At 40.9% G+C, this 20,923-nt stretch overlaps 1 protein-coding gene across 1 annotated transcript in view; it reads right to left on the bottom strand.

Moving 5' to 3' along the window:
- Positions 1 to 19,436, bottom strand: part of MID1 (midline 1) — a 277,769-nt gene extending 258,333 nt beyond the window's left edge. The window contains exon 1 of the mRNA XM_019955845.2: positions 19,107 to 19,436. The gene's annotated coding sequence lies outside the window, so the exon portion shown is untranslated. The remainder of the gene's footprint in view (positions 1 to 19,106) is intronic.
- Between the last annotated feature and the right edge of the window lie 1,487 nt (positions 19,437 to 20,923).

The following is a 20,923-nucleotide window of genomic DNA, read 5'->3' as shown; positions in this document are numbered from 1 at the left end:
TTTCTCCTTATAGGTTATTACAGAATACTGAGTACAGTGTATTTTTTTTAAAAAAAACCTTTTTTTTTACTTGATATTTTCACTGATGTAAATATAAATTCACATGCAATTGTAAGAAATAACACAAAGAAACTGCATGTACCATTTGCCTTATGGTAGTAGTTTGTAAAATAATAGTATAATATTACAAAGAGGATATTGACATTGATATAATCTACTGATCTTACTCAGATTTCCCCAGTTTTACTTGTATTAATGTGTGTGTGTGTGTGTGTGTGTGTATTTAGTTCTATACAATTTTGTCACATGTGAAGATATATATATATATTTGCTGCCAGGATCAAGATACAGAATAGTACCATTGCCACAAGGATTACCTGTGCTACCCTTTTGTAACTACATCTGCCTCCCTCCCTGCCTTCCACCCCTAACTGCTGGGCAATCACTAATCTGCTCTTTATTTCTAAAATTTTGTCCTTTAAAGAGCATATATAAATAGAATCACACAGCATATAACCTTTAGGGATTGGCTTTTATTTGACTCATAATAATTCCCTGGGATTCATCCAGGTTGTTGAATATGTCAGTAATCCATTCCTCTTTATGGCTGTATAGTGTTCCTTGGTATAGAAGTACCATAGTTTCTTTAACTCTCTTCCTGTTGAAGGACACTTGGGTTCTCTCCAGGTTTAGGCTAACATGAATAAAGTTTCTATGAATGTTTGTGTATAGGTTTTTATTTGAACATTCCATTTCTCTGGGATAAATGTCCAAGAGTGCAATTTCTGAGCTATATGGTAATTTCATGCTATTACTTATTTAAAATTCTCTTTGAGCATGTTTAAGAAACAGCTGGTGGCTCAAACAGTAAAGAACCTGTCTGTAATACAGGAGATCTGGGTTTGATCCCTGGGTTGGGAAGATCCTCTGGAGGCTCCCAGAGATTATGGGCTTCCCCAATGGCTCAGCAGGTAAAGAATCCTCCTGCAATGCAGGAGACACAGGAGATTCAGGTTCGATCCCTGGCTCAGGAAGATTCCTTGGAGAAGGAAATGGCAACCCACTCCAGTATTCTTGCCTTGAGAATTCCATGGACAGAGGAGCCTGGCCTGCTGCAGTCCCTAGGGTCACAAAGAGTCAGACACAACTGAACAACTAACCCTTGAGCATGTTTCAAAATAAGCTTTTCAACATTATTTAAAAAATACTCAGTAACAAGTGATGACATGGTAAAGGTCCTTTAAAAATTCCCTGCCATCTCGCATTCTCATTTTACAGACCTAGGAACTCAAGACTAGAGAACTGAACTGGCCCCAAAAGGTCACAAGTTATAGAAGGTCAGGGCAGCCTAAGCCAGGACAAGACATGACTTCCATCTTACCATTTAATGCTCTCTTCCTATCACACTGCACCAGTACAATCACAAATGGAAATGGCCAAAGATGGGTATCTCTCACTACAAAGGAAAAGACATGATTTTCTTGGGGATGTTGTGAGCTCCCATTCAACCATCTGTCCTTGCCAGAGCCTCACTCAATGGGGTCTTGTATGGCCTCTCCACTCAAAATGTAACATTGACTCAAAGCATTGGGGAAGTAATCAGGGACAGCAAAGGGCCAACATGCTAAGAAAGATTAATAATTCTCCTGAGTGTGTGTGTGTGAAAACCGGAAACTTGAATGCTCTGTAGCCACAGCAAACAAACCCTTTTCATCAGGCTCCTGGAGGTTATGGGCTTCCCTGATGGCTTAGCAGGTAAAGAACCCTTCTGCAATGCAGGAGACGCAGGTTTGATCCCTGGGTTGGGAAGATTCAATCCCTGGAAAATGAAATGGCAACCCATTCCAGTATTCTTGCCTGAAAAACCTCATGGACATAGGAGCCTGGTGGGCTACAGTTCAAAGGGTACCAAAGAGTCAGACACAACAGATGACTCACATTTTCAAAGTCTTACCAGACAGGTTCTGAGGTCCTGAATGGTCCAGAGAAGGATTCATTTCATTTCTACATAAGTTGGGACAATTTTCATTGCACTGGCCAAGACCAGAAGTGCAGGTTCCCTACATTTTTCACTCTCTTCTCAGGATCTAGGAGGCATTGCAAGTGTGTGTCCATATCTTAAACTGGTTCTATTCAAAATAGGGTCTTTGGACCAGCAGCAGCAGCATCACCTGCACACTTGTTAGGAATGCAGACCCCCAGGTCCCACCCAAGACCAGTAGAACCAAAACTGCTGCAGCAAGAGCCCAACCATGTGCTTCTTCATCAGCTCTAGCCTGGAGATGCTGAAGCTCACTAAAGCTTGAGCACAGGTACGACTACTTCCAAACTACATTTCAAGGAGATGACGGAAACGGAATCCATAGCTTGCAAATAGGTTAAAAAAAAACACTAACACAACAGTTTCGGTCCTTTTCTGTCAATTACACAGTCTTTATGAGGTCAATATTGACATCAGCGTAAGCCTGAGTTGTTATTTCGGACATTCGACAGATCATAGCTTTCTTCACACACGCTATATGTACGTTATGTTTCTAATGAAAATGTTCTCTTTGTGCTTCTACTTAATACCTATTTAAAATTTTTTATCAAACTGTAATTTCCTTGAGGGCAGGAAACGTGTGTCTCCAAAGCCTAATAAATATGTACCTAATAAGTGTTTGTTCGACAAATGACTGGTTTGTATTTTATATTATAGTGGCATCATCCTCCACTAAAGGGTGCACTTTAAGGCCGTAGAAGATGCTGGATTCTTAAAAACATTCTGACTATCCGTAAGTATCCAGCACATTTTCCTGAACATGAAGGATTGGAAGAAATTGTAGAATAAACATCAACAACCAACGAAATCACATCTTTGGTGTTACTCCATTGACTCCAGGTAATTTTACAATGGACATTATTTCCACATGCATGTGGGAAAAATGAATTTCATAGGTGCCATCTTGAAAACTGTTTAAAAAAAATCATTACCTACAAAATGGAGCTGAAAGCATGTCTGGGTGATTTGCGTTTAAACAAAGGTGCCCTGAGATAAAAGTGCCTTCTTTCAGAAAGGTCACTCGTGGAACAATAAAGCAGGCAGGCCCCAGCTTTTGCTTTTCCAATTTTTCTCGTTAAGAAGTCAAACAGTGCAGTCTTACCAGGCGATCCAAATTCCGGCATTAAGGTAGGGATGTCTTAAGCTCTTTGAAGTGGAGCTTTCGGGTTGTTCTGCTTTGTCGGTTTTTCTGTAAGATTGAGAGCAACTGACATGTCCACAGAAAGGTATTATGACACATAAGCACTCTTGAAAGATAAGATATGTGTAAAGGAAAATACAATATCTATACTTGAGGATCTAAGATCACTTACCAAGGAAGATTTGAGCTCTTTAGTTTTCATACAGATCATTTGAAGGACAGGAAATTCTACATGTTTTCCTCAGTGTTCTTTGTTATAAAACACTAGAGAGGGATATAAGTTTTGTAATCTACCTTTCAGTAAAACAAGCAAATAAATCATTCATCTATGCCTTGTCATTTAAGAGGAGGAAAAACTGAAATTAAGTGTTTATGATACGTAGACTCCAGCAGTGAAGTGCTTTGGAAATATACAATTATAAAAAAATCTTAGGAACACTTCAACACAGTTTTCTTTCCCATCAAAAGAACATTTCCTTGAGAATGATAGGAAAAGGAAATAGCCCCACATATTCATTTCTTTCATTCAATATTGCTGCCATCTTTGCATATTTACAGGAATAGGATTTTGTTGTTGGATAAGCTTTTTGCCCTCTTGAAGTATGTCTTCAGGACACATATTAACAGATTTCTAAAGGGCTAATCTGTTTCTGATCCAGGAGGGAATACAAAACTAGGCTGGGTAAAATAACACCTTCCAAACAAATTTTCATTTTGATTTTAATATGTTCAAATATTTCACAGAAAAATAGGTCACCAGGCAAAACTCTTAAAAACTTGTTTTGAGTCAACCTACGTTACAACAGTTGTTGGCAATAACTGAATATATTAGTAGCATTAATTCAAATTTATTAAGTAATGTTTTGCATGCAAAGATTAAGGCTGATCTAGTTTCAGAAAGATGCTTTAAAGGAATAAAGTTGTTCATTGTGAACTGAATATACAGGGTGATAGAAAACAAATGTTCACCTTCAACTCTGACAGGTCACTGTCTCAACATACTATTAATCCTTTTCATTAGTTATATTAACTGAGAGATTCTAGATCCTGCCTAAGTCCATGAACCTCTGCGTTGTTGTTGTTCATTCACCAAGTTCTGTCTGACTCTCTGCGACCCCATGCACCTCTGAAGGAAGTCTAAACAATTCTGAGTGCTTTGAAGTAAAAGCAATACTAACCAACAAAGTCAAAAGCTTGTTAGTGGGCATCCTCTTCCCTAGAGGCAGTGTGTTTTGCAAGATCGGTCTTTCAGAGTGACGGTTCCATAGTTCACATGTTTATCAAATATCAGGCCATCACTCTCAAGGAATATAGTGGGTATGATACTAGCCAGTGTTGATTGAACACTTACTCTGTGAAGAACACTGCACATGCATCTAATTTACTCTTGGCAAATGACCCTGGCAAACAGGTGGTAAAAGAAACCAAGGTCAAGGAATGAAGAGTTGGGAGTAGGCAGTTCAGCTAGGAAGTGGCATGACAGAGACTCTACTGCAGATCTGCATGGCTCATAGGCTTGTTTTCCTAACCTCAATGCCATAGTGCACTTCCTAACAGGGCATTAACAGCTAGTGATGTTCTTCAAAGCAGGTTCTTCTTTGCTGTATCTTCCTTAGCTGAGATGGGAAATAACACATATGTATTAGTTTCATTTTGGCTTATTTATTGTGGATAATTTGCATCATGTGCACATCTGTGTGTGGGGGGTGTGAAAGAGAGGGAGAGAGGAAAGGAATACTCAGAAATATTGAAAAGGTTTGAAGACCACTCATCTGGTCTTTTCAACTAATTAAATGAAATTAATTCAAATTGTAATTAATCTCCCCTCTCACGTCCTTCCATTTGTGACTTATAGAACACTATATTATTTTTCTTCAACACTACATTGTAGTTATTCCATTTACTCCGTGCAACGGCCTCAAATTCCTTCATTCTTCCTGTCTCCCCAGTTATGAGGCAGGGGTTGTTTTTCCCCACCCCTAGTTGCTTCCCTTTAGCGCACACTCATTTCTTCTCTTCCACTTTCATAAATTCAGTATTTGGAACCCAGAGAGAATAAGAAACAAATAGATGTGAAGTGGAGAGAAATCATTACAACCTAATATTTCATTTGCTCTGTCTGGTCCCTAGGAGTTCCCAAATAGGCCTGTCTTAATTCTTTTGGCAAATTTCAGGAACTTTCATAATCCTTAAATTATCATCTTCTAATATTCTCTCTTGGGAATTCCATGGAAGGTTCCTGTCTGCATGCAATCCTAGGATATGATTAAGAGCCATATTTTATTTAATGCTTTGACAGTTCTCATCTAGCTGGCCTAGTCTGTAACATTCTACAAGTTATAGGATCCAGTATGTTCACACATGTCCTCCCAAGCCTTTCCAATCAGTGGGTTAAGGAGAGCCATTTTACTATTCATTGTACCTTTTGCCAATCTTTTTTCAAATCTGAAATCATAAGTGATGGATTCTACTTATCCCATTGGTAGAGCCTTTGTTTCATGACTCTCATTTTCTTGAGCAGTCCTATTGGCTTCAAACCTTCACTTGCCATTAAATGTAAAGATAAGATTATTCCTCTTCCAAAAGGCCCTGCATACAGTAGTTCGTTGGAATTTGGGTGACGGTCCTTGTCAACCTGAAGCTTATCTGCACTGGACATGAGCACAGTATGGAGGGCAAGTAGATTGCCTGGCACACGGCCAGGTAAAATAAGTATGCAGGGGAGGAAATAGCAAACACTCGCAGAACAAACTTAACTAGGCAAATCCACAAAGCCATGGTCGGTGAGCACAAACCGGCAGCTTAGCTGCCCCACACTCAGTACATAGAAGCGTGAGGTTCCTTTTGACATGACATGCTAATGAAAATCTACGGTGCACACAACCCCAGAAGACAACACATTCCACAGCACCCCAGGGTCCTTGAGTCACAATGTCATCCTTGAAAATAGTCAGGAGAGTAGAAGATGTGATCTCTACAATTTTTGTGTACCTGAAGGGCTCATGATCTATTAAACAAATGTAAGGAGTGATCGTTTCAGAGAAACACTAAAACAGTCTTTAAAAATAGTTGATTCCAATGACTGACATCATCAAGAAATAGACCATCTTAAGGAACACATGGGCCATAAAAGCAACCAGATGTTTGCATTTTAACCAGGGCACTAATGGAGGTGTTGTGGCATTGTATCAAAGTAAGGTTTGCCATCCTCACAACTGCCCACTGGAGTTTGCACTACGGCTACATAACTTTGACTCGACAACTGGGAAGCCTTCCCGGACTGCTCTGAACACTGCAGGTAAGAATGAATAATTCATTGTTAACATGCTGTGTCAAACTCATTTCCTGCAATGGACCTTGAAACGTGTGAGTGACTGCAAGATCCAAACGTGCCATAAAAACAATTCCTCAGGTTGCTGAATTACAAACATAAGTTATTATGAGTGAAGCACAGTAAAAATAAACGAGCGAGTCCAAACCCACAAGAGACTGGATTTGGAATTTCATGGGTAGGCTCTAAGCCTGGCAGTTAGAGAGTCAAGCATCGGGTACTTGGGTAAAGCTTGATGGTGGAAATAGATTCGAATATGACACTCTTCTCCCTCCCATTCCCCTTCAGAAACAAAGTGTTCAATAAATATTAAGCCAGGTACTTCTGGCTCAGTAAATGACTCCTGGGAGTGTGAAAAATATTTGGAGGATTAACTCTTTAGGCCATCATCGTTCACTGCCCTAGAATAATCATTTCCTAAATCAGAATTAGCCAGCCTCCACTGAAGCACCTCACAGCTAAGAAGCCAGAATTCCTGCTGAAAGTGAAAGGGTTAGTCACTCAGTTGTGTCTGACACCCCATGGACTATAATCCATCAGGCTCAGTCCATCAGGAGATGTGGGTTTGATCCCTGGGTTGGGAAGATCCCCTGGAGGAGGGCATGGCAACCCACTCCAGTATTCTTGCCTGGAGAATCCCATGGACAGAGGAGCCTGGCGGGCCACAGTCCATGGGGTCACAAAGAGTCAGACACGATTGAGTGACTAAACAACAACAGACAAGCCCTGCCATCTCCAGGGCTCAGTTGCAGTGGAGACGAACCCCTCCAGGACATTATTCTGCAGCCAGTGTCTGGGACGTACCCCTTGGCTGACTGTCTTGTCATGCGGCCCTTTCACCTGATGCTTGCTTTCTTCCACTCCTGCCTGCTTTCGTTTCTGGGCCATCTTATCCTCTTTCCCAGCAAGACACCTAGAGAACAATGTCTTCTCAGCCCCACCAGCTCAAGCACCATGACCATTTTTGTCTCGTTTCATATTTTTTGACTTTTAATGTTACCTCCCTGTTTCTTACTTTCTTTAGTTGGCTTTTTCTGCCCATTTACTTTAGCTTTACAAGCATTCACCCTGAAGTTTCATTCTCACCCTTTCTTGTTTTCTCTCTCTCTTTGGTCCCCAGCATTTTCTAGCAATTTTTAGCTTGCCTCTTTTCTTTAACTAGATTAAAAAAAAAAAAAAAAAAAAAACACTTTCTCCACTGTGCTGCACGGCATGTGGGATCTTAGTTCCCTGACCAGGGATCAAACCCATGCCCCTTGTATTGGAAGCATAGAGTCTTAATCACTGGACCACCAGGGAAGTCCTTTTTCTCCTGACCCCTTTGTCCTTCACCTGCTTGTTTGCTAGGCTTTTGTTTATAGATGGAGAGCAGGCTTGATTGGTGAGGGGAGAGTAGATTTTTGCTGCTTTGAGACTTCCCTTCCTCTTTCATTTCCTGCTTTTCTTTGCTTTCTTTACTATTTTTTGTTTTCTTTTTACCCCTGACCTCTTTGGTAACTTCTAAATCATTATACTTGGTCTTAAAAAATGTGACATTTTCTTTTCTTATATATTTCATCTGACTTAAAAAAATCAGTCAACAATGCCTATTTATTGTTCTCAATAGGGAGAAACTTTCAAAGGGACACGTACATTTGGATATATGTAGCTTGTATATGTGTAATAAACATACAGGGCTTCCCTGGTACACAGATACATACATAGATACCCACAGTGTTGCTTTATCACTCATAGTGACTATAATACATAAAACAAGAGCTGGCTGTACCAATGGTAATATGTGGAAATATTCTACAGGAACTATATAAGGACTGAATAGGTCTTGAAAGCAGCAATAAAAATTAACTTTATGATAAAATAAATATATGTTGGCATATAACAATATTCACGTTTCACTGGAATAACTAGTGTTACATATTGTGAAATTGTGTTATATATTTCATATATATATATATATGTATATACATATAAAAGCTAAAGTTAACTGTGAAACTCCCAATCAATAGCAATAAATTATACACACACACACACACACATTACTGTTATTTTCCCCACAGAAGGCAGGTCATTTAAAAATAAACTTTTGGATAATCTAAAACTCACATACTGACTTATGCTACCAAAATACAGCCTGGAGTAAGCAGGGAAACAACTAAATCAAATGGACAAGGATATATAAAATAGACTGTTTCAGAGATAACATAGGACAGGTTTTATTAACTAATTTATGACCTACAATCTGTTGGCGGAGACCTTCCTCCTCCCCAACTTCAGCCTTTCTCAGCAGGATAAACAGACCAGAAGGCCTGATGGTGTGCAAAGCTCACATCTTTATCTTTGCAGGAATTTTATTTAGGGGCCTGGAAACAGAAGTTCTCACCGTTTTTCATTCACTGTAATGTTTGATGTGCTTTCTCTATACTGCGACCTTCTCTTTGGATCATTCTGTCAGGTTCCATCTTAATCTTTGAACTACTGGCAAATGATTTACTGGCAGGTAACTACATTCACAGGCAAAGTGAACTCGCTGACACTGCCTAGCTCTGGCTTCCTGCTACTGCACTGTGACTCCTCAAACATCCAGACTCGGAGCCACTACTACTGCACATGCTAATTAGAAGTTGCCATGGAACGTCCCTGCCTTGAACTCAGCAAAACTAAAGCCAACTGGGTCTTTATGAAGTGAAATGGCAGCCCCTCTGGGAGACACAGTGTGGATTTAGAAGTGCCTTTTTACATTGCTCTTATATCTTAAAGTGCATTTGCATCCAAATAGACCACATAGAGACAAAAATTATAAAGGCAGGGAAGGTAGTGGAAAGAGGAAGCTCTTAAAAGCCTGCCTAAGACTTCTAATTCAGATAAGAGCTTCCACTCCACTTCCTTCTCCATTCCTCCCACACATCCCAATCCCTGCCTGGGTGTATACAGTCAACTCTCAAATATCCAGATGGAGAATCAAGAACAACTTAGTTATCTGTGCGAAGACCTTGCGTGCTCAGTCCTGTCCAACTCTTTGCAACCCTGTGGACTGGAGCCCATTGGGCGCCTCTGTCCATGGGATTCCCAGGCAAGAATGCTGGAGTGGGTTGCCAGTTCCTTTTCCAGGAGATTTACCTGACCCAGGGATCGAATCTGAGTTTCTTGTGTCTCCTAAATTATCAGGTGAATTCTTTACCACTACTGCCACCTGGAAAGCTATGTGTAAATTAATTTTGTTATCCAGAAATTCATACAAATGTGTCATCTTCTTCCAGCCCAAACAAGTGAAACAATGAAATAAAATGCCTCCCACCCTCTCCCACCCATTTTTCTATATGGAAATAAGTGTTTCCTGCAAGGAAAAATAACTGAATGGGGTCTGGATGGGAAATAACCTCTCTGATAATTCAGTGAGAGATAAACATGGTTATAAAAAGACAACAGTGTGGCAAGAACAGAGGGAAAGAAGTGGAGCCAGGCAACAGGGGGAGATGTTTGGTAGTAGTTAGGATCCTGCAAGGTCAAAACACCAGCAGAGAGGAAAGTTAACACCTGGATTCCAGAGGGCTTAACCCCCTCTGCCCCTTCACCTGCCCACTCCAGTGTGTTCCTCAAACACTGGCTGCAGCTTTCACTGCCTAATGGCTCCCTTTAATGAGGGGCTATTTGGAAGCCAGAAAGGAATGTGCTGAGGTCACTCAAGGGCATAGGAATTACATATGTCGTATAAAATGCCCTCGCTAAATTGACGCTAGAAAAACAGAATGGGAAAGTCTTCCCCCGAAGCCTACAGGGAGGGTGAAGCTAATCGACTGTGCTCATCTGTTAGTGCAAACTCTTGGGTTACATTTTCCTAAATCCTCTAGTCCTCTTACAAGCGATAAGGGATCTCAGCTGAGAAAAGCAATGTACCTTCTTCCTCTATGGGTTCCCTTGATCCAGGCTGAAAGAGAGGAGGAGAGGGGGTGGGAACAAAATAGAAGGAATTCACCAGACAAATGAAGCTAATAGCTGCCCTGTACATTATCAACAAGGAGAAACTCCACTAAGGTAAACTTACAGAGTCCTGAGATCTCAGCTGTCAAAACTCCTACACACCACCCCACCTCCTAGAAAGTTCTGGAAAATAGCCACTCTGCCTCTAGGCTTCACTGCTGCTCAGTTCTGGAGTGATCATAGTAACTTATGTAGGAAGGAACTTCAACCACGTATGAAGTTATGTTGATTGTCCCAGCAACCCTGTGAGGTGAATGTTTATGGCTTCATTTTTAAAGATGGAAGAACTGAGGTTCAGAGAAACTTAGCATCACAACGCTAGTAAATGGATGAGCTAGACTTATTTTCTACTTCTTCAGACTACAAACGATTCCTCTCTACCCTCAAATCAGGTCAACTTTCACTGCTCTCTACATCATTAATGACAACACTTATTCCTCTAGTTTTGTGGACCAGATTCCTGAGAGTTTGTCATGACACTTCCCAATCCCTCATCATTGCTCTTGTCCCATTCATTACCAATACATATCTATTTCACCTCTGAAATACAACTAAAAGCCATCCACCTTGCTTTCTCTCCACCTCTGTGATACTAGTACCTTGAGCCATCATCTTTCCCTAGACCCCTTTCTTAGGCTCACTCACATTCACTCTGAAGCTCCCCAACTGAGTCTCCAGGATACTGTTAATGTAGTCTTCCTGACTGCTGAAAACTCTCAGATACAGTCTGGCCATTTCCTACCCCTCCAAATACTGACTCACATCCTGTCCTACTACCTCTCGGTTGAAGCATCCTTTTCTCAGGGAAGCTTTCTCTGACTTTCCTTGATTATCTGAATCCTTCCAGTACAATCTCATGGGAACACATAACTATACTTTATAGCTTTTATTCTAGTAAGACTTTTACACTTGTTGGCCTGATATGTCGCCGATGCCTGTCTCCTACACTAGAAGGGTAGGTAGGTCCTTAAGTGCAGGCACTTTAGTGTCAGGATGTAGGGTGATGCCTGGTTCAGACCAAGGATTTGATAAAGTTCATTGAATGAAAGTTGAGCTGCTTCTTTGCTCTTTTCCTGCTCTCTTTCCATTCCTGTATCCTCATGCCCATCCCATTCCTTGTCCCATCTTCACAGGCTCTTGCTCTTTCTTCATCTTAATGGGAATGAAATGCATGCCAAAGCAGTAAATACAGCAACTACACATTGCTCTCTCTAGAGTCATTAATTTCTACTAAAACACTCTTGATGCCTTAAAAGACAATTAAATCATTCTCTAACGCTGAGATTTTAGGCATCCCTGTGGGGTGGGAGAGATGCACTCTATTTCCTGAGTTCTCAGGGTAAGTGCTTTCCTGTTTAACCAGGCTGACACTGGGAGGTATCTTACTCTTGCTGCCTGGGAGGCGGTCCTGATATAACTGTCATTGCCCACCCATGAACCTTCTTGGTCACAGAAGTTCATATTTTTTTCACTTCTTTTGAGTTCTAGGCATTATGTAAAATCAGCCCCCCACATCCGGAGAAGAGAAGTCACATGCTTCTCAAAGGAATGAAAAGGAGGAAGAGCTCCCCCAGGCCAGGGGGAGATCCTCTTTGGGTTCAGGTGGGACTATAGGAAAGTTGTCTGGGCAGATATCCAGGAGATCAGTGGAAGCCACCAAGAGTGTTGCTTCTGAACACACTCGTGGACGTGTGTCAGAAGGGCTAAAGAATTAGCTCACTCACAAGTGTAGTCACTTGGTGGGTATACCTGCATTCCAGGTAGAATCATTAGAGGAAGAAATATAGTTCTGGTTGTGATCTTTTGGTAGAGACTCAGAGACAGTAGAGATGCCCCCTAAAAAGAAATGCTGTCTCCTGGCACAGAGCATGACAGCATGGTGTGGAAAAGTGCACGCACGACAATTCTGATTGAAACGTGATTTAGGAAAGCTGGAATCTTAAACAGTTTTCTTGCCACATTTTTCATTTTATGTATGCACAGGAGGAAGACATGATTTTCTTTTAAAAAATTGGTCGAAATAAGCCAGTTTTGTTGTTGTTCAGTCCCTAAGTCATGTCTGACTCTTTGTGACCCATAGATTGCAGCAAGTCAGGCTCCCCTATCCTTCACTATCTCCTGGAGTTTGCTCAGATTCATGTCCATTGAGTCAGTGATACTATCTAACCATCTCATCCTCTGCTACCCCTGCCTCCTGTTTGCCTTCAATCTTTCCCAGCATCAGAGTCTAAAAGAATTCTTTCCATAAATGTAGTATAAAATGTTTCAATGCTAAGAAAACACTCTTATGATCTAAAAAGATATTTTTCTTTCTTAATGATGTATCTTACAAGAGATGATATCTCAAGATCAATGAAAATAAGTCAGAAATACAGAGTCACTTGATCTATGTCTTGATAAAGCCATTTCTGTGGACTGAATTGTGCCCCCACCACCAAGTTCATATGTTGAAACCCTAACTCTCAATGTGATGATATCAGAGATGGGGCCTTGGGGAGGTAACTAGGGTAAGATGAGGTCATGAGGGTGGGGCTGCCATAATGGGATTAGTGCCTTTATAAAAAGAGGGAGAGATTGCTGTCTCTCGGTCAAGTGAGGACATAGTGAGAAGAGACCTATCTACAAGCTGGATAGAGAGCTCTCACCAGGTACTGAATTTGCCGACACTTTGATCTTGGACTCCCCAACCTCCAGAATTCTGAGAAATAAACACTTGATACTTAACCACCTGTGTGTGCATACTAAGTCACTTCACTTATGTCCAACTCCTTGTGATCCCAAGGGCTATAGCCCACCAGGCTCCTCTGTCCATGGGCTTCTCCGGGCAAGAATACTGGAGTGGGTTGCCATGCCCTCCTCCAGGAGATCTTCCTGACCCAGGGATCCAACGTGGTCTCTTATGTCTCTTGCATTGGCAGGCAGGTTCTTTACCACTAGCACCACCTGGTAAGCCCATTCAACCACCCAGTCTGTGCTATTTTGTCATAGCAGCCTGAGCTGACTAATACAGCTGCCCTGCTTTGCCATCAAACAGCACTACTTGGTCCCGACTAGCCTTAGCCAGGAGCAAACTCTTGTCAGGGCACATTAGTCCACAGGACACATCCTGTCCACATCATAGGAGCAATATAAGATTAAATGTGATATTCCACTGGGGCAGGATGTAATGAGTGAGAGTGGGACAAAGAGGGTGGGATCTGAGGATAACCTTGGGGACAAAATACCTTAGAGACCCTAACACATCAAGACACCTGGAAGACCACTGTTATGAACTAAAGCCAGGGAGATGTTCTACTTACTGTCCACAAAACGAGTGAATTTTATCCATGAATTTACTAGTCCAGTCCCTCCCATCAGTGCTGTTGGAAAGCTTACAAGCTATCAAATTACTGAGTGCAAAATGAGTATTTTTTGTTTTGCTTCTAAAATGTGTTACTTTGGGGAAAGCACCTTAAAATGGGGTGGGGGGGACTTACATTTGAGATAACGTAGATTGCTATAGAAGAAGCTGTTATAACAAGAGTCTCAAATGCAAAACCTATAAGGGACAAACAGGTGACACTAAGAAAAGAGGACCTGGTATGAGACGTTAGAAAGTATACCACGCTTCACTGAAAAGCAGGTTTTAAATCACGGAGTGGGCAAAAGTACACAGGGGACACCAATGGTTGCTTTCTACTTCTTCAACCTCTTAATTGTTTACTTGAGAATGCCTCATCCACTCCCATGCATTTCACATCCTACGAATACTTATTGACTGGCCTCCTGCCCAGCACTGTGCTAGGTGCTGTCAATACTCATAACTGTCCAGTGAACTGTGTATTCATGTCTCCAGTGATGGATGAGGAAATTGAATCCCAGAGAAGTTTAAGATGACTTGGCCAAGCCCACCATCCACCACCTTGGAATAAACCTGGGAAACACTGCTATTCTTTTGTTTTTTAGCTTTAAGCCAAGTATATCAGTTCGAGTAAACTCGTTATCCGTTCTCTAGTAGTTTATATACAGTTTCGGTCCCCAAGGCAATACATGATGAGTGTGTCAGTACAGATCTAAATAACTGCACAATTAGATACTTGGGGTGGGGGGTGGATAAATTGGGTTTAAATAACCAAGGCCTCTGCTGCAGAACAATACCTATAAATAATGCAGTTATTTCCTGGCTCCGGCCTTTTGACCAAAATTCCTTTTCTGTCATGTGTTAAAACAAAAACTGTCAAATTGAGGAGGTTCTGCTTAATTTCATCTCCGTCTCAAGTTTAGACAAGTGAAGAGCAACTTGCAAGAGAGTGGGAGCAGTCAGAGCCAATCTTTATGCAGACCCAGCTATTAGGTAAGTACCACACACACTGGAGAGTGCTCCATTCCACAAAGCGCTGCTATCCATTTTTATTTTCCTTTTAAATAAAAAATAAAATCAACTGAACCCTTAGCATTAATATATAAAGCAACTCAGTTTCTCTGAAAGATTCACTCACAGAAGATTTCCTTATACGTGACTGCAAGCAATTAATTAAAAAATGGAAATGTATTTTTACACTTAACTAGAAGTCCTAGTCTAGTCATGTCTATTACCTCACCAGCCAAGCTTTCCTCAAATATAAATATATTTTAAATTGGTTTTGCTAATGCCTGAGATATTTGCAAAATCCTACTGACGCAAAAAGTGTGGGTTAGTTGCTCAGTCGTGTCGACTCTTTGTGACACCATGAACTGTAGCCCAACAGGCTCCTCTGTCAATGGGGTTTTCCAGGCAAGAATACTGGAGTGGGTAGCCATTTCCTTCTCCAGGGGATATTCCCGACCCAAGGATTGAACCTGTGTCTCATGCATTGCAGACGGATTCTTTACCGTCTGAGCCACCAAAGAAACCCCCTACTGGTGCAAACCAGTTAGTAATTCATGATCCCTGATTCTAAGCCTTACATCTACAACTTAGCAGTAACAGCAGATGCTGTTGCCTGCTTCTTAAGAATCATCACTAGTCAATTAGTAATTTCCAGTGGGTAAAAGCCAGTATAAAACTCTGAAGTTACCTAGTACTCTGAAAATCTCTCTTCTTAACATGGTGCCCTAGGAATCCCTTACAATCCAAGAAAATGTGGTCTTGAAAAATACATTAGCAAAACAGAAAAAGGTATCAGCCAGCTCCCTGTTATCTAGAGATGCTCTGTGGGGAGCAAGGGGGCATCTTTCTTCTGTAAGTAACCAAGTTCGTTGGCATCTACTGGACATGTTCTGACGTGGAAATTATCTGGTGAACATCTTGACAGCATGAACATCGTGACCTGTGTGTTAACCTGTTTTCTGCTCACCAGTTGGAAAGCTTTGACTTCAAGAATGTCCCTCAGGATGATCAGCCAAAAAGTAAGTGGTCGAGTAAGTTTGCAGCAAATCGTACTTCACATGCTGCACACCATTCAGGCAATGAGATTACTCTTTGCAGAAATGCTACCAATTGCATGAACACTGAGTTTAAATTCATCTGTGTCCTATATACCCGCTTTTCCTTTTGAGTACTTAGCAAAGGACTTCAAAAGGCACTCAATAAATATTTGCTGAATGAATGTAACAGGAATTAATAATGCAAAATGTTTTTGAAAAGGTAATTGATGACAAATGGTAGGCAGAGAAAGCCAAAGAAAGTTCACCAGGGTTAAGAATGATGTGTACAAATTTGGTACAGTATCTAAGGAAAGAATTTACATTTAATAAATAACTTTGGAAACCGGGTTCTTTTGTGTCATTGCCTCTGGACCAGGCCACACTGGTGGCGGGAGAATTTGAGCCAAGCAAACTGTGACAGCAGTTTGAGAAAAAGAATAAATGATGATTAAACATTAGAAAGGAAGCCAAGAGAAACCTTTTGCCATCAGCTTTCTAGGGGATCTTTAAGACTAGAAAAACAATGACAATGACAACAACACACACCCCAATACTTCTTTAACTTTGTTACAGAACAAAGGGGGCAAACTGAGTGACATACAGAGGACCTTGGCCTCCCCATGATAACATGAAAGATGATAAAAAAGAATAAGGTTATGTTTCATCCATGTTGAGCCTTGAGGCTCAGGTTTTAACACAGTAGTTGAACTTTCCCTGGCTCTCTCTGTATTCTGGGCCTGGATTGTCAAAGACAGTTTCCTAGCTTTTACACAGAAATTGATCCTATCTGTACAACGCATTGGGGCAAGCTGAGGAAACTAAGTGGTCCACAGATAACCCTCAGGGGGATATGCCCATCCCAGGCACAGCTTGATGGCCCAGATGCCAAGGGGGATCAACTTCTGGGCATGTCTGCAACTCGCTCATCATCTACCAGTACTCCATGGCCCATCTTTCACAAAGCTTTGCCTTAGAGAATGTTTCTCAGGATGATCAGGCCAAAAAGGATCCATCAGGTACATTTGCAACAAATCATCTTCATATGCTGCACTTTTTTAGGGTGTCACAACATATATGAGCAAAGGACGATATTAAGGTTCCATTACTTGCTTTTTTCCTCCCATGATTTTTCAGTCTCCTTATCCAGGACACTTACTAACACCTCACAGACCTAAACACACAGCACCAGTGACTGGAAAACGACTAATGCGGCACCACTGCACCTTACCTGCCTTTCACTGGAGGATTAGTTCGGACCCTGAAATAACTTTAATCTTCAACAAGAAATCCTGTTGGGACGCTATGAATACCAAAGCGTTAAATACAATAATCACTCTTGTTACCCCCAAATGAGCTGCCCAGGAACCAGAGGTAAGTAAATTCAGGAGTCAGGGATCCCAGTCACTGACAGTAATTCATCAGCCACTGGCAAGAAGAATGCTAAACATGAGATTCCCCAAACCCAAGCTTACCCCCAGCCCTCCCCACCCCAGGAGACAGATTTATCTTTCTAGTTATATATTCCCTTGGCCGTTGATGTAATTAGTGTATAATAACTGTGTACATATCAACTCACAGAAAAAACAGCGGACGTGCTAGTCGACTTAGCTGGGGGCCATCTCTTCAGCAGGGTGAGAAAACCAGGTATAAACATCTGTTATTAACTGTATATTTTAAAAGTGTTTTGTGTCTCCTGGGTTACTGATTCCCATCGAAAGCAGTACAATATCAAGACTCCTATTTTTCTGAGCAGCAGTGAGGAGATAACAAGCTTTAAAACATCTGCATTAGGCTCCTCAGTTCTGCTGCTTGTGTTATGAAATTTATTTACTAAGACATCTGCTGTCTTATACACACACTGCTTTTCTTGGTTTCATTCTCACTGAGATGAGCAGGTTTCATTTAAACTGTGTTACTGCAAATAGTAAGGCTTTTGCAAGTTGAGAGCTCTAAATAAAACTGGCCATAGCTTTTGTTTTTATGAATAAGCAGTTGCCAATCCCTGTATTAAATCTCACTATTAAATGGACTATGACTTGCAATTTTTAAAAAAGTGGCCATTCGCTCAAACCTGCTTGTTTGTGCTGGTTACTTTTCTTGAAATTAATTTAAGAAATTAATTTCTTAATATGACAAATTGGAAATTGGGTCTGTGCGCCACTTGCCTGCTCCCCAAACCCTTAGGATTAAGTCACTGTACATGACAGAAAATGACAATATTTCTCTGCAAGATGAAAAGTCAAATCATTCAAAACAATTATCCAAGCTCACTGAATTAAGAAAATCACCTTGCCAGAAAAAAAAAATTGTACCCCATTCCAAAATCATTTTGGATGGTTATACTAGATTTTTTTAAAATAAACTTTCTTTTCAAAGTTTTACCTAAGCCCCAGAACTCAGCTGGAATGGCTTTTTCTTCTTTCTCACTCAGTTGCCTCTTATAATTGAGCATTCTGCAGTATTACTAAAATTCCCCTGCAAGTCTGTTAAACACTTTCACATTTCCCTGTTTAATTACATTCAGACTTCAATTTTTGTCCACATATAGAATAGAGCCAAATTTTAACTCAATCGACCACAACGCCTTTGACATAAAGCCTTTCTACACAGTCCCTGCCTTATATATAAGTAGACATATGCTAACTTGTCAAAATGCAAGAGTGGGCTTCTTTACATTGTCTAGAACAAAGAGCTCAGCTCAGCTTCTTTCTTTTCTCAGTGTCTCAGAAGGTGTCCTTTATTACATGTGCAGGATGGAAGGATTTTTGCTGCCGCATGAATGAAAAATGATACCTTCAGACTGCCTTTTTTTGTGACAAATTGCACTTCTACAGACTATCACTCCGCCTGTAGTTTTTGGAACCCCACTTAAAGTTACTATTGACATCCTCGGGGGCTCGGCGTTCTCGCGAAGCACCCCAGGGTTCCTTTCCACTCTGCGCGGTAGGAGAGAAACTCCTGAGTAGTTAAAAAAAAAAAAGCCAACGCCCCCCACCCCCTCCTCAAACCACCAAAACACTCTAAGGTGCGAAAATCACTGCCTCTGTGGATTCTCGGGGTACAAAACAGGCAGGAAAAGTTGTCTGGAGGTATTCGCGAAGCCTGGTGTTTGTTCAGGAAGGAGCTGTGGGGTGAGAGGCTGAGCAACGCCTCTGCCTCCACTTCCTGGGTGAGACCAGCGAGGCGTGCCCCTGAGCAGCAGCATAGAGAGAGAGATCGGTAAGACTCACCGGCTTCCCCATTTTTCCCAGGACGGGGTTTTTGTTCCTCAACTGTGATCTGGAAGAGGCAAACCTGTAGGTCCTCCAGGCAGCCTGCCTCGGATCAGCTGAATGGCTGGTGCGATCAGGAAGCTTGCTCTGTCCAGCTCGGAATCACTCCCCGTCTCTGGGCTGTGTGCTCACACGCCTCCCAGTCAGCGCAAAAATCCGCCAAACTCAGGTCAGCCTAACAGGTTTCCTTATATAGGTAAACACGAATTGCATTCCTGGTGAAAGAAGTTAACTAGGAAGCCCGGTAACCTGGTTAACTCTACACACGCCAGAGTGGCTCAGCGTCAGCCAGCCTGAGGAGGCTTTGGTTGCAGTACAAAGGGATTTGTGCAATTTAATTAAAATCATCTTTATTCCAGCAGTCTGTAAAATTGGCCCTTCTAGTGTAACTGTGAGTCAACAGCTAGTGTTTTATATCATGAGCTATGACCGACCTTCTATTATATAAAGGCACTGTAGGGAGAAAAACCAAAGTATAGGATATTATCAGTTGTCTTTTATGTTTTTAAAACCAGGGTAACTTTTCTTGAAATTATTTTCAAAGAAGTGAATAGAACGGATGATGGGACGAGAATACGAATAAACCTCTATCAAGTAAGACCCCCTAATGCCTTATAGGAACATAGTAACTAATAGTTATTCAACTTTTCCAGGCCTTTAGTAGATAATACAATAAGATCATTTAGAGTTTACTCCTTTTACAATGCAGTAATTGCCACTTTTTTTTTTAAGGGTGAAATGACACGTAATATCTATTTATTCCCTGAAATAACCCTCCTGAGCCCACATATTAAAGTGTTTGATGGTTTCAGGAAAGAAATCTAAGACTTGTGAATTTGCATAATTACATGGAAAAAAATTTAAACAAACAACCTCTTAGACTTAAGAAGATAAGAAAATGTATCTTTAAAAGTACTCTGTGGAAGGTTTAACTCTAGGCTCAAAACAGTTTTTAAATGTAAGTATGTAACACATCCATTGTCTAATAATTGGCTCTTCTCCTCTACATTTGGCTACAATTGGCTCTTCTTCTCTACACAGGCCTGTAGAGAAAAGTAATAATTCTTTTTAAGTCTAACCAATTCCACTGAAGTCTCACTATGAAGAACAGACTCAAGACTTAGTATCTGAGTGCTGGAGGTGAAGACTGCCTGCTAAATAAAGCTTATCTTAAAATGAATCATTTGTTTCTATTTCATCCACTGGTTGACTGCTCCTTGAGTAGTGTGGATCTTAGCAAAAATAGCTCAGTGTTGTGTCTTTGGTCTTTGCTCAGGGAAGAGGAGAGAATGAATGTTTACAGGCTACTGAAGCCAGCACCGACACAAACCTATCATGAAGGGTTTCTGTTAAGAGCAGGAGACTGCAAAACAAACAAACAAACAAACAAACAAACAAACACCACAGGGGCATTTTCCACCAGGCAAAGACTTTTCCATACCATTTTTATTTATATCTCTACCGGAAGCGTGTGTTATTATTTCCTATTCAAGATAACAAAATTGACATGCAGTGATAAGTGACTGGTCTAAAGTCTCATTTTGTGGCAGATCCAAAATCTCAGATCTTCTAGAATTTACCTCCAATAGAATTTTCAAAAATAAAATCCACTTGAAGAGACAGAAAAACATTCCAAATGGCAGATTTCCATGTTCAAATATCATTTTTAAGAATCATATGTCCGGAGAATTTAAAGGTAACATACCAACTGATTAAAATACTTTTATGAAGTCATAACTTACTGCTAAAATGATTGCCTTTACCTGACTCCAGAA

Source organism: Bos indicus, chromosome X (genome assembly GCF_029378745.1).
Source record: "Bos indicus isolate NIAB-ARS_2022 breed Sahiwal x Tharparkar chromosome X, NIAB-ARS_B.indTharparkar_mat_pri_1.0, whole genome shotgun sequence".
Lineage (NCBI taxonomy): Eukaryota > Metazoa > Chordata > Mammalia > Artiodactyla > Bovidae > Bos > Bos indicus.
This window is presented reverse-complemented; position numbering and strand designations above follow the sequence as displayed.